The sequence below is a fragment of the Mauremys mutica genome, chromosome 6, assembly GCF_020497125.1.
Source record: "Mauremys mutica isolate MM-2020 ecotype Southern chromosome 6, ASM2049712v1, whole genome shotgun sequence".
NCBI lineage: Eukaryota > Metazoa > Chordata > Testudines > Geoemydidae > Mauremys > Mauremys mutica.
Window position 1 is genome coordinate 98,120,098 of NC_059077.1, and position 15,078 is coordinate 98,135,175.

Sequence of the window (15,078 nt, forward strand, 5' to 3'; positions counted from 1 at the left end):
ACATGCCTGTTAAAATCGTCTTTCCTCCTCATGCAGAGAACAGATTTGAACCTGGGTTTCCCACATCCCAGGGAGTGTTCTAACCACTGGGATAAACTATATAAGGCAGGTGGCACCACCTCCTCCTCCAGCTGTTTTGTATGAAATGAGGCAAGCATCTAACTCATTCTCACAAGACATACTTAGGCACCTAAGCCACCTGACTCCAGGAGAGGGGTTCCCAGCTGTGAATGACAAGCAAAGCTAGGTGCCTCCCTGTAGCCTGGTTTTAGGCATTTCTCTATGTGAGAGGGGCAGGACTTAAGAAATCCCCATCCTCATCCTCATCATCTCCCATTAGTTAGGCACTGTAAGTCAATATTGTGGTTATAAGAAAAAAAATATACACACACAAACAAACACTGTTGCATGCCCCTATCTTTACATTATTTCTAAATGACCACTCAAGGGGCAGTGCAAAGACGAGACCATGCATAACCTTGCTTTGGAAGTTTTGATCCTACAAGTCTATTTCTCTTTTGATGACAAGCCTTTTGTGTCACACTTTGCAGAACCCCTCCCCCCCAAAAAAAGTGATTGGCAAAATTAATGCTGCTATAAGCAATTTTATTTTATATTCCACCACTGCACTACCCATCTGAAAAGGGTTTTGAGCTAGCTTGGTAACCAATAAGAGAATGGCTCCTGTCAGAGTTGTGCAGCCAGAAGGCCCAGAAGAGTATTATGAATAAGTCTACCCTCTGGTCTGATGCTCTGGCATACTCATGACTGGACTTCCTCAGAATTGGGAGGCCACATGCTCTACCTCTTAAGGCAAACTTCTCCCATCTGAGGGATGGATCCATTGGAAGATCCACCTCACAGAGTGTGTTAGGCCTCTATCCCCTCATACGGGTTTCAGTAGGAGTGTTGCCCTTAATAGGTTTGCTCTTGCATGACATGAACTTAAGCTATTATTTTAGTAAACAAAATAATTTGTTTAGTTATTGGATATGATATTATCCCTTAGCAGATGCTACATGATAAACATCAGGTGACCACACATTCCAACTACATGCATCCTTTCATTGTACAATAGCCATGAGTGAAACATACTATGGTCCTGCCAGAAGAGGGAGGATCCTTCTGTGTGCCTCTTTACATATCAATAGCCAGAATGCTCCTGCAGCTTAGAGTTACTTCACAGCAATTTTGGTGTCTGGAAAAAATGAAAGGTTTGGGTATGTTGTCTATCGATTGAGCTATTTACCACAAAGTGAATGGCAATATATACTGAAGAAGGTATTTAAGCACATGGCTGGAGGTAGCTTATTCACTAGTCACACATCTCAGTTTCAAGTTTCTGGGTTGTTTGTCACCTACAATATATTTTTATGACCGATGCTTGGAAAATATGCTCTGTACTTTATCATCAACCAGAATGTCTTGCTGTCTTAATGAACTCTTGGCACCTGATCCTGCTTCCATTGACTCCCCTGGTGCAGAACCAGACCTTTCATCTTTTAACTGATTTTCTATCTTGTGCTATGTTCCCTTAATTTTGTCTTTTATACAATTTGAAGGTTCTTTGGTGTTGACATATCTACCCAGTGGAGATTACTGAGAAGAGTAACTCCAGATCATATTCTGTAATTTAATAGCTTAAATACTTTTCCTTAAATACCTTTCAGGTCTCTTCAACTGTTGGAGCCACTCCTCATTGTTTGCCATGTTAAGAACAGGAAACTCATTAGTCATTCTTCAAACTGGCTGCAAAAATCAAACTGTAATGAATAATATTCAGGCTGTTATTGGTGACTAGTTTTTATTTCCTCCCTTGATCCCATTCTACAAACCCTGGATGGTCTCCCTTTTTAAACTGAGCATATCTTATTCTCTCCCATTCACACTGCCAAGATCTCTGTTCATACCATTTGTCATTTTATATTTTCAATGGTAAAGGCGAAATCATGGATGTTTTATCCGGTTCTAAAGGACATCAAACCAGTTACTCTGGATTTTATTTTTCAATTTAGAATGAGAAGAATATGCTTCTTTTACAATTAAAAGTTTTTAATTTTCTAGTTTTAAACTAGCTAGCAGTTTCCAAGGCTAGAGGCTACTTTATTCCTTTGACGTTGGCTAGTGAGGATCCTTGGAACATAAATATATGCAATAAGCCAATAATTCTGCCTGCCTTTCTGCTGCTTTTAGGGTATCTCAGTGCTGGCAAACAGAAGGGTAATGGGAATTAGAAGGAGAGAAAAAACAGCAATAAAAATATAAATCACAAAAGGAAGGAAATCCATTTGGTCCTTGGCTGAAAAGACACCGCTCAACTAATCCATGCTGAGTGCAATCCAATACTCCTGTATATAATCCTGTACTCGTGGAAGAAAATTAAAATTTAATGCAATAACGGCTGACACAAATCACTTTTGTTGCCCAGAAGCAGATTAAAGAATAGTTAAAAATCATACAAATCTAATTTCTTCCTCTTTTTTTTACTTTATTCTTTAACATCTTGATTCTTTAATCCGTAGCACCAGTTTCTGATTATTAAACATATATTACCAATTTAAGTGAGATTTTTTTTTTTGGAGGATGGCAAGAGAGGACAATGACAACCAAGAAATTATTTGTGCTCAAATGGTACATGTTAAAGCTCTTTCAAAATCCGTACATTTTTCATAGGCTGATATAGGTCCTTGCCTATAATCAATCTGTGTCCTAGGGACTTTAAAAATAAGCATAAAGGCAATGGAATACCATCAGTCATAATTGGTCTATTGCCTCCTGTCCGCTATTATGTAGGTTTGTTTCTGTGTAATATATTTGAATTTTGCCAGCTATGGGACCAACTGGGGGTCTCTGTTAAAGACACAATGATAAAAGGGAACATGGTTATGCTTATCCACCCTCCCTAGTACTGTAACCATAAACTACAACCATTACCACTTCCTTTCTAGAGCAAACTTGACTAAAGAAACAGCTGAGAGCATATGCCAGGCATATTCTATTCTACACCATATGTTCCTCTGTGCCAGAAAGGGAAATCACTTATCTGGAAGTTTGATCAGACTAAAACTCTCTTTTTATCCTTGTATTTAAATAGTATCAGATTTTTCATTTCCCTCCCCATCTCAAAATAAAAAGAAAACAAAAACTGGTTTTCATTGGTCCAGACTCTAATAAAATGAATATGGGAAACCTTCCCTAATACCCATATGGTAGCGGTGGTTCGACATGACTGCAGGCTCAGCAGGAGCTCATGCAGAAGCAATAGTGGAAGTTGTGCAGTTATAATTGTTTCCTGTGGAGTTGTAAGGTGGGCTGGGAAGTTTGTGAAACAGCTCCTTGGGATAAGTGGGGTGCATAATTTCAGTCTCATTTTACCCTTCCTCCAGATTTTGCAGTAGCCCCTCTGCAGGGCTGGTATTCAAGGATAGAGAAGGGGAGAGCTATTGTTGGGAAGGGTTGGAGATGAGGATACATTATACAGTATACATTATACATTGCACTAAACATGCAAGTATTCCCCATTTCAATCATCACAGAGTCAGTATATTAACATAGCCACTGTCCTCCCAGGATGAGGATTCCAGGGGAAGCAGCTGGCCTGGAGAGGCTGCCATGGAGGAGTGGGGAAGTCAAGATGCTTTGTGTGGGGACTCTCTGTATGAATGTCCTTGTGTTTGGTAGGTATCGTGGGCTCCTCAGTTTGGGTGTCTGAGCAACCTGTTTGTTCCACAGAGGCAAACTCCACAGGAATAATTCAGAGGGAACTACATCAAAGCAACTTCAGAGCTGCTGATCTACAGGGACATGCTGGGGTAAAAAGGGGGATGTAGTCAGGGCTTCCCTGTGCATCAGTGATTCCAAGCTGCCACACTGGGTCTCTGGAACAGTTGGCAGCTGGTGAATGTCAGAACAGCTTGAAGGTTGCTCTGACATGTGCTTGAAAATTGGCCCAGTACACAGATGAAGCAATAAGTTGGCTTATGGTCACCTTCGTAACAACCCATTTTCCCTCCTAAATTTCATAGTGCACTCCTTAGCCACATTCAAAGCTCCGGGCCTCTCCCTCTTCTTTGGTTTCTGACTGACTCATACCTTTACCCGTTTTTCAGTTGGGCACTGCTCTGTATTTCAGCATGTGACACATTGGTTCAGATTTGTTACAACTTGTTACAGCATGTCCACAGAACTTAAATGAAGTCACTCCATGCACTGTTATGAGGGAAGGTCCTTACTAATCATTGTATAGTTTGTTGCAACATATGTAAGAGACTTGGACATTTCTAAAAAACATGGGGATCTCAGAGGCTTATTTCCCTTCTTTCTGTCTCCTTGACCCTGCCTAATCAACCAGAAGAGCACTGTACCTGCATCTTTTGTTACCTTTTTAAAAAAAAATTGTCATCTGTTCTGATTATTTGGACTCAGCAGCGGCAGGACTCAGTGAATTGAGTGCCATTGAATATGTAAGTTAGTTCACAGCTGGTTGTGCTGGCTTCCTGTGCAAACTGGAAAAAGTATTAAATGTACTATTATAGAGGGTGGGTTTTTTCTTTAATCCCTTTGCAACCTGCCAGGCTTAAACTGCAAATGTCATCGCCATGCATGCAGTAGCTGAATCCAACAGGTGGGGTAATAAACCCTGACATTTCCAGCTAGTTTAATTGTATTGGGTGTGATGGGATACCTTTCAGTACAAACATGGTTTTACTTGATGTCAGTGACAAGGCCACGGACCTACTTTTCTACTATGTATCCACATGATCCATGGTGTAAAGTTCCCACCTACAATATACTTTATGACCTTTCAGGTGATGAAACCTCTGACCTATATCATTCTTATCTTTGCTGGTTCAGCTGCTGGGTGGTGACAACTTGCTAGACTCCATGTCGGGTCTAACTGTGATTTACTGTGTATTAGAATTAAAGCGTTAGCATGATATTCCTGTCCACCGAACCCTAAAGGGCTTTGGTAGTGGTATTGCAGCTCTCTGGAGGAAATTGCAACATCCAGGGATTTGTTATGAGCCTAGTGCCAAGGCAGTTCATAAATCTAAGTACAACATGACATCAACATGACTGACTCTGAGTCTTTTTCCTTTTAGCCCTTCCATATGACAATTTCATCAGCTGTCTTTCTGACTGCCCCGTATGATGCACAAAAACCTGTGACAATAGGAAACGTCTCCAGTTCTAGTTAGGCATTTTTTTAAAAATACAAATATTTTAGGTTGAAAAAACTGATTAATAATGAAAAGATTAGAAATACTAAAAACAGGCCCAGGTTATTTGCTCATTTACACCACTGAAAAGTCAGAGAAAACCTGTTGATTTTAATTGACCTTTTCTGCATCTACAGTAGTGTAACTATGAGCAAAATTTCACTCAAATCTTGATTTTTTATTTTTTTTATTTTAATGTGATTTAAAAAATAGATGATTCATTGTAAAATAAGAGTAGACCTGAGTCTACTCAGGTAAGCGTAATAGAACTGTTAAATAACTAAGGGGTTTGCTCCCTTGTACAAAATTAACACCACCAGATTTAATTATTATTAAAAGGAAAATTCATTCAGAAATAATTTATAGGTTCTTAGATTCCAAGGCCAGCAGGGAGAATTGTGATCATCCAGTCTGACCTCCTGTATAACACAGGTCATAGAACTTCCCCCAAAATAATTCTTAGGGCAAATCTTTTTGAACAAACACCCAAACTTGATTAAAAAATGGTCAGTGATAGAGAATCCACCAGGATCCTTGGTAAATTGTTCTAATGGTTAATTACTCTCACCATTATAAATATATGCCTTATTTCCAGTCTGAAGTCTATTGCTTTAACTTCCAGCTTGGATCATGTTATACCTTTCTCTGCCAGACTGAAAAGTCCATTATCAAATATTTGTTCCCCATGTAGGTACTTATAGACTGTGACTGAGTCACCACTTACAAAAAGAGATCAGGTTAAGATAAGGTTATTTTTGCCTAAAGAAAAGAGCTCCTTAAGTCTACCACTATAATGCATGTTTTCTAATCCTTGTAGCTCTTCTCTGAACCCTCTCTAATTTACTAACATCTTTCTTGAATTGTGACCCCAGAACTGAACACAATATTTCAGCAGCAGTTGCAGCAGTACCAAATACAGAGGTAACATAACTTTTCTACTCCTGCTTCAGAGTTCCCTGTTTATGCCTTCCAGAATTTCATTAGCCTTTTTGATACAGCATTACACTGGGAACTCATGTTCAGCTGATTATCTCCCATGACCCCCCCAAATCCTTTTCGGAGTCACTGCTTCCCAGCAATAGTCCCAATCCTGTAAGAATCACCTACATTATTTGTTCCTAGTTGCAGACATTTAGCCATACTGTAATGCATATTGTTGGCTTGCACGCAGCTTACCAAGTGATCCAGATCACTCTGTATCCATTACTTGTCCTCTTCATTATTTACCATGCCTCCAATTTTTCTGTCATTTCCAAACTTTATCGGTGATCATTTTAGGCCAAGTCATGGATATTAACTAATAGAACCAATCTCTGTGAGACTCCACTAGAAACACACTTGTTCAATAATGATTCCCCATTTACAATTGCATTTTGAGGCCCACCAGTTATCAACTTTGTAATCCATTCATGTGTGCCATATTAATTTTATATCATTCTAGTTTTTAATCTAAATGTTGTGCAGTACTGAGTCAAATGACTTACAGAAGTCTAAGTATATTACATCAACACTATTACCTTTATCAACTGTAAATGAGCTCTTTACTCTTTTAGGGAAAACACCAGTAAGGAATTATTTGTGCATGAACTAGAGACCAGATGAACTCAGGACACCCCACTGTTTCCCAAATACATCTGCCTTTCCCGAGGAAACTCCAAGCAGCATGAGAGTAGGATGAGGGGGTACTGTGGGGTCGGGTAGCAGGGGCTAATTACATGCCAAGAAATAGATGTCAGACTTACTGACAAGCCTCCAAAAAGTGCTGTTTTCAACAGTGACTTCTCTGGGACCAAGCCTCTTAAGGGGAAGGGGAAAAAAAAAAGACTTTTGAGGCAGATTTTCAGTTGATGTAAATCCACGTATCTCCATTGACTTAAATGGCATTATATTGATTTATATCAGCAGAGAATCTGGCCCCTTTGAATTTGGCAGTTGTAGGCAACATGAATTTTACTGTATGTTCAGTTTTGGGATAATGGCATAAGGAAGCTGTGTCTTTGTGTTTAAAAAAAAATCTTGGTTGTCTCTGGAAACATTATTTTGAAATAAAGCAAATAAAAAGGTAAATTCAAATAAAGTTACAGACGTGTGTCTGATGAGAAGTTTGCAGCCAGTTCATAATTAATGAACTGGTTAAATTCTTTCAGGCTTATTATTTTTTGCAACTTGGCTGATCAGGTGAAAGCCCCCATACTAAGTGACTTACCTTTGTACAACTAATGCTTTTTTCCTTCTAGCTTTAAATCTCCTGCCAAGATATAAGTGCAACTCCTACTGAAGCAAGGTGACACTGAGAACCTTTCCCAGACCTATGGAAGAGCTCTGTGTAGCTCAAAAGCTTGTCTCTCTCACCAGCAGAAGTTGGTCCAGTAAAAAATATTACCTCACAGAACTTTTCTTTGTAATAGCCTGGGACCGACACAGCTACAGCAATACTGCATAAATCAGCTCAGGACATTCTATTTAATGGATTCTCTACTAGACCATTAATTAATTTGAAATTAATCATTCTTATAAAAACTAAGGATGAAATTCTGACCCCATTGATGTGAATCCCATTGTCTTCAGTGGGGCCACCATTTCACCTTCAGTTTCTTGCCACTATCTCATTGATGCAGATGTTTACCTGAGGCTATGTGTACACTACAGGGACTGTAGGGGCATAGCTACAGTGCTATAGCTACATTAGCCTAAACCCATAGTGTATATATGGCCTACAGAGACAAAAGGGTTTTTTCTGTCACTGGAGAAACACCATCTCTTCCCCTCACCCCTGAGCAATGGTAGCTAGATTGATGGAAGCATTTTCCCTACACCGGGGGTTAGGTCAGCATAGCTACGATGCTCAGTAGTGTGGATTTTTTCCTGAGCACTGTAGCTATGTCAACCTAAATTTTGAGTGTAGGTCAGGCCTGAGACTGGAGGCAGCCTAAAACAATAGATCTAAGAGGTATGAACAGCTCCATTCATGTCAATGGTGTTACCAGATTTGCCCGTTACTTTGGGGTAAGCTCATTTATTCGGGTTACTCTTCGGGGACGGGGGTAGGGGTTCTGTAATTCTATCAATGTACTGCTTGTGTCATGTGTGTTTTCATATGGAGCTCTACTTCCCCCTTCTGCAAGTCCCCTCCCAATGGAGCTATCCTGCAGGACCTAGGTTCCCTAGAGCTGGGTTCCTCCAGCCCCAGAACCGGACGGACATGGACACGGACACACTTTCAAGCTACCCCCTTTATGTGCCCCTGGGCTCAATGGACTGGGTCAAGCAGCACTTTCAAGCTGCCACCCTTATGTGTCCCAGAATCAACTCGTCCCTATCCCCATTTTCACATCTCAATTGTACTGGCAGTAACCTACTTGATGAGAAAACCCCACAGTATTTTGGACACGGCAGGGATCTTTAGCTTAGGTAAAAGAAGCGTTGCTGCAGAGTAAATGGGGGAAGCTAAAAACACAAAAGAGTAAAGTTCAGCAAGAGAGAGAGAAGCAACCAGCTTAACCATAAAAGTTATTTATTGAATAATAGAGATGACTACACAAGGAGGGCTAAACCAACATAACATACATTATTAAAGGTTAATGCCTAAGGTAGAAAGGAAAACAGAGAGAGAGAAAGAGGGGGATCTCACCCACTCCATGAGGCTTGAACTGGTTGGGGTTCCCAGGTGATGGTGGTAGCTCAGGGTACTGAGTGCTGGAGACAGGCAGAGCCCCCAGCACGATCAGTCAGGAGAAGATGGAGTCCCAGTGGAACTGATGCATAGTTTGGATCTAAGCATCAGAACACTTACTTGAACATAGGTATGGGGTTTTTGTAGAGAAACAACCATGGTTCAAGGGAGAACAGTAGATTTGTTTAATCGGTAAACTGATGACTCAAGGGTTTTCTTTAGGCTAGATAATAGGTGCTGATCCCTCTTGGCTATGGTGGTGTTTTCTTCCAGGGAGCTCACAATGCAACTAGGTTGCTTCAGTATTTTGCATATCAATCAAAGATTCATTACTAGAATTGGTCTGATAATTGCTGAGCTGGGTGTGTGCAGACATAGGTTCATTAACATCTGGAGCAGAGATTCCCATGATGCAGTGCTTCCCTGCTTTTCTGGTCCCAGAGTTCAGTGTAGTTCTCTGTTCTTTATTCTGTATGCAAATCCCTATTCCATCTTTCATGCAGATGAGGCTAGGGGAGTTGTCTCTGCTCTCCATTCTGTATGCTAATAGAGATGTCCTACTCTTGTCACCTTTGTCAGGAGGGGTCTAGGTGAGTCTCCCAGTGCCCTTCACTGCTCTCTGCAAGTCTTTTCTCTGATCAGTCTTGGTTCAAGCAGAGACCGGCGGGGGGAGGGGGAGGTCCCTCATGAGTCAGACAGGCCAGACACTGCACCCTGGTTCCCCAAAAACACAGAGATGACTGGTATCAATGGGTAGCAACTGTGAAAGGTATCAGTTTAATTGTCAACTAATCCAACTAATGTGCTTATCCTACAATCCCAAAGTGCCTCCCACAACTCCCCAGCTTCCAAAAACCTCAGCTATCTTTTACCAAGCTGTCAAAACTGCCAGCTTCCCCCGACAACTTCTGTGATGTAATTTTGTGCTGTCAGCTTAAAAATCTACAGAGTATTAAAAACTGAAAAGGAGGGTGGGGACATTGTAGAATAAATTGAATTTCCTATCAAAATAAACAGGAACTGCTGTAATGACCACAGGATTTATTTTAATATTTAATTCATTAAAATTAATGAGGCAGCATAGTCTAATGGATAGGGCACCGAATTGGGAGTCATGTTACCTACGTTCTATTCCCAGCTCCATCACTGACCAATCGCATGACCTTGAGCAAGTCACTTCATTTCTCTGCTTCTGTTTTCTCTCCCACCATTGGTCTGTGTTGTCTAAGTTGTACACTTTATGGTGGCAGGGACAGTCTCATGCTATGTATTTGTATAGTACCTAGCACAGTGGGTCCATGATTTCTGTGGGGGCCTCCAGGTAATAGTGTAATCCAAATAAATAATGAAATATTCAATTCTGTCATTTAAAGGAAGCCGACACACCAAAATGCCCTGGAGCCCAGGATCCTCGCCATAGAATTTACATCGGTGGATGGGGCTTAGACTGTAATAGATACAACCAGAACTTGCTGGAATACTGTGTGGAAAACAAGAGTCGACACGTTTCAAGTTTCCTGGCAGCACAAAATGTAAATATATGGTCCACGTTTTGCAACTGTACTGCAATAGGCAGAATACAAGAGTGTTCTAGTCTCTTCTGTTCCATTTAGGTTCTTACACATCGCTCATCACCATAGTATCTGAGCTGCTGAGTGTTGAGGGTAGTGTGGGTGGCTGATTTCACACCAGGTTTGTACAGACCCTGAAGGCAGTGCACCATATTTGTAGTGAACACAGAGAGCCACCCATCTGCCACTTTGATGACCCCCAAACTTCCCTTTATGGTAAATGCCACAAAAAGGATTGGCTTTAGAGTACTGGTTTCATTGTTGCACAGGATTTGGTGGTGCATAGAACTGTGACAGGACACACAATCAATGCTATTAGGAATCCCATGTGGTAAAACTAAAGCATAAAATTTAACACAAAATGACAGATTAAACTGCCACCCCTGTTCTCACAAGATGTTGTAACACTGAAAAATAAAAGCTTCAACCAGCCCTTCCAATATGAGGCACACAATGGAACACACTGTTTGACACTGGAGACTACAGGAGCGTGGCAGCACCTGCTGTTCAGAACTACTCAAGTACTGTTAAATTGCCTGTTTCTCATAGGTATTTTTTGCTAACTAATCCCATGCCAAAAACTCATTTTAACTATCTAGCAGGTAAAATATTAGCTGGCAAGGGATGTGGAAAATAAATAAGGACACTGTTTTACATGCAGTGTAGTTGTAGCCAAGTCAGTCCTATGATACAAGAGAGAGAAGGTGGGTGAAGTAATATCTTTTATTGGATCAACTTCTGTTGGTGAGAGAGACTTTGTTTTACATGTCTTGTGTGCTGTATTCCATCTACTCTAATTGCACTGTGTCCTCCTCTCTAATTTACAGTTATATTACAAACATTCCCAATTCATTCTGAAAATCCTACCGAGTTATTTCTTGGCTCTAACCTTGAATCTGTATTGTTTTGTAGGACTACCCCCATGGACTGGAATGGATCTGATAAATATTTGGTCTATGTCTGAAATGTATAATTGTTACACCTTATTTCAAGAGTATTTTTAATGAGGATAACAGAATGTGTGTTTCTGGTGTCTATTTTAAGTAGGTCATTAGGTTTAGGTCAGACATACTGCTACAGTCAAGCAAACAAAAATTATCTACCCTTTTAGCCCATTGGTAATGTTAAGGAAAATAATATTTGAATGATCTCTTTCTAAATAATGCTTTAAAATTATATTGGCATCATCTTCCTCATAGTTAAAGCACATAATCAGTTCCACTATTGGTGCAAAAGAGATATACTAATTGGCATAAATCCTCTGTTTGGTTGGAATATTCAAGGTGCCCAATATTCAAGGTGCCCAGTCTTTATCTACAGGTACATAGCAAAGGAAATTGTGGAATGAATTTCCCTAAACACTTGTCTTAATAATGTACCTTAGCCTTAAACTAGAGAAACAACTTTTAGGAGTTAGAGGATTAGTTTAGGCCAAGTCTACACTAAGAGAGCTTTGCCGGTATAGCTATACCTGTATATTATGCTAGCAAAATGTTCCTATTGCACACACAATTTATACCAGCAAAACTGTACTTTTTTGCCAGCATAGCTTATTCCAGTCCCCCTCACACCATCCCCCAACAAAATAATTAGTTTCTAGGCTGATTCAGCCCTTGTTTTCTCTGTTAAGATTGTCGACAGGCATGCCAGTTGAGATGAGGTTGATAATGATCCACTACAAACTGAACTAAGGCCACTACAAGCCACCCAGGAGCCATCAGATGATGACAACATTTGGTCTACCACCAAACTGGCACACACAGAGTGGGTGACCTAAAAATGAAAGAGCTTGTATCTTATTATCAGCCCCTAGGCCACCCAGTCTTCCAAATTCCTGTGTTCATAGTTTATACATCAACCACAACATCTTGATCTAGACTGAAATATGGCAAAAGGTCAAATGCTTAAAGGAAGCCTAAGCTCTGAATACAAGATGCATGCACAGTTACTGCAGTAGAGAGACACAAATAACTGAACTCACTCCAACCCTCCCTTCAGCCATCTCTTCCATTGCCTTTTGATTTTTTTTCTTTTTTGGCATTTACACACACATGTGCGCCCTAACCACCCAAAAGTAAAAACCAGGGCCAATGGGGACAGTGATTTCCTCTCCAAGGGCAGAATTTAGCCCAAGTTACCTGTAAATTAATTATTATTATTATTTTTAAAAAGCCCTTCTCTGCTGGGGTGAGGGGACCCTGAAAATCAGAGAAAGAAAATTCAAATAAAATGTATTCCACCCAATTTAACCCAAATTTTGCATAGAAATCTTACTCATGAGTTATGAATATTTATGCCAAATTTCATGTTGGTATTAACAATCTATTTCTAAACCCTATGAAATAAGGCCTCCCAGCTATCGGATTACCATAAAACATTTTAAATTAAGAGCCTGATCCTACTCCCATGGAAATCATGGGGAGTTTTGTTGTTGGGCTCATTGGGAACAGGATAGGGCCCAAACCTGATACAATAATAGACATTTCTGTGCATTGCTTTCTTTGTGTGCAATATGTACTGTTATGAATGGCTCTTTTAAAGCTTGATTGATAGGTCAGAACATGCCTCACTTGTTACTACATAAATGAGCCACAAGGCTGATGGAATTCCAAAGAAAACAATCTCTTATTGAAAGTCTGCTTAACATGGCACTATTTAGAACAGCTCGCTTAGCAGGCCTCTGTTCACAGAAGCAAGGACAGGGAGACAAAGAAATTACAAGTCCAGAGATCTCAGGCAAAAGCCATCACTAGATTATCTCAGAGATGAGCTCTGACCAGTAAACAACAAGACAATAGAGTAAATATGTTAACGGTGCAGTATATGTGATGGGCATGAGAATAGAAGCTGAGTGCTATCACATCACTTAAAATGTATTATTAATCAAGGACATTTACCCTGCTTCGCCTGGCACCAGCATACTTTAGGTAATGAAAAAAAAACACCTAAATTCTGTGAATCAACTAATACTAGATTCATAGATTCCAAGGCCAGAAGAGACCATTGTGATCATCTAGTCCAACTTTCTTTAGAACACAGCCCATAGAATTTTCCCACAATAATTCCTAGAGCATATATTTTTGAAAAACATCCAATCTTGATTTAAAAATTGCCAGTGATGGAGAATCCACCAGGACCCTTGGTAAATTGTTCCAATGATTAATTACTCTCACCATTAAAAATGTATACCTTATTTCTATTCTGAAATTGTCTAGTTTCAGCTTCCAGCCATTGAATCATGTTATATCTTCCTCTGCTAGACTGAAAAGCCCATTGTTAACTATTCAGTCCCCATCTATATACTTGTAGTTAGTTCTTATATAGCACTTTCTATCAGTAGATCTCAAAGTACTTTACAAGAGAGGTCATTATACTTATCTTCACTTTACAGATGGGGAGGTACAAAGCAGTGGCATTTCTTGCCAAAGATCACCAAGCAGGCCAACAGTGAAGCTAGGAATAGAACTGGGGTCTCCTTTTTCCCAGGACAGTGCTTTATCTCCCTAGGCCACCCTGCCTCCCAACAAATAAAAGCTTTATTAACTCGTGGGCAAAGTCCTTATTTAGGCAAAACGCCATTGAAATTAATTAGAGCTGAGCCTGAGTAAAGACTACAGGATTTGACCATTTCAGCCATATCCTCTCTTCCCTGAGCAGAGTCAGAGCAAATAGACGATGTTATTTTCTCGATGCGAAGTGGTGTGCTTGTGTAGGAGAGCAGAATTATCCTCCCTTTCACTAAGAACAGAATGCCAGCATAGCCATCCCATTAAGCAAAACCCAGCCAAGTACTGCAGCTCCTGAGATGGGTTTGTAAGACTTCTGGATTCATAGGCCTATTCCTATCCCCATGGTAGTGAGAATGGAGTCCCAAAGGCCACTGCTCAACAGTGCAGGCAGTTACAAATCCTCCTGGCAAGGACTCTTTGCCCTTTCCCAGTGCACAGCAGAAGCCTATCTGTTAAGCCTATCTGTGTGACCACACAGCAGGGACAGGACCTTAGGGCTACATAGTTAATTCTAAACAAGGTACCAGACCTGTTATCAGTCTAGCATTGCATCCATTGATCTCTGTATTTTAACATTAAATTGTGATGTTTTATTAGAAAGATGGATATTATTGTACGTTCTCCAGATATAAAACTATCTAATCAAGTGGGAAATGCATTTAGCAATTTAGAAAAAGGTAGCTTACTGTATAAGGCACATAAGAGTTGAGATTTATTAAGTAATATTATTCGCATGATTGTAGTGCTGTATTATTCTTACGTTGTCAGACAATCTGCAGAAATTTGTTCTGCTTCAGGCAATTCTTACCCTTGCTATACAACTGTTGTTATGTACATTTTTCTCATTATGATAAGTACTTTGATCTCTCAGCAAACGTTCAGCATTTTATAAACTGTAACATAAAACTCACATAGAGTAAAGTGATGACTAAAAAGATCTTAACAATCATAACTGCACTTCTCAGATAACCCTAAAATACACAATGGAAAAATAAGGTGGGGTGAAGGGGAAGAGAGAAATGCTTTGATTGTCAGTAGTGTTTTACAGTTTTAAGCATCAGATTATTTTCTCCTTCAGTAAAGTCCCTTTAAGATCAAATTTTTAT

The 15,078-nt window shown here is 40.0% G+C and overlaps 1 long non-coding RNA gene across 4 annotated transcripts in view; it reads right to left on the minus strand.

The window, feature by feature from the left end:
• Positions 1-15,078, minus strand: part of LOC123373019 — a 211,247-nt gene that overhangs the window by 128,658 nt on the left and 67,511 nt on the right. For all 4 annotated transcript variants that reach the window (XR_006580523.1, XR_006580520.1, XR_006580522.1 and 1 more), the window contains 2 exons: positions 1,664-1,749; positions 1,096-1,198 (listed from right to left, as the gene is read on the minus strand). This is a non-coding gene — a long non-coding RNA (uncharacterized LOC123373019). The remainder of the gene's footprint in view (positions 1-1,095; positions 1,199-1,663; positions 1,750-15,078) is intronic.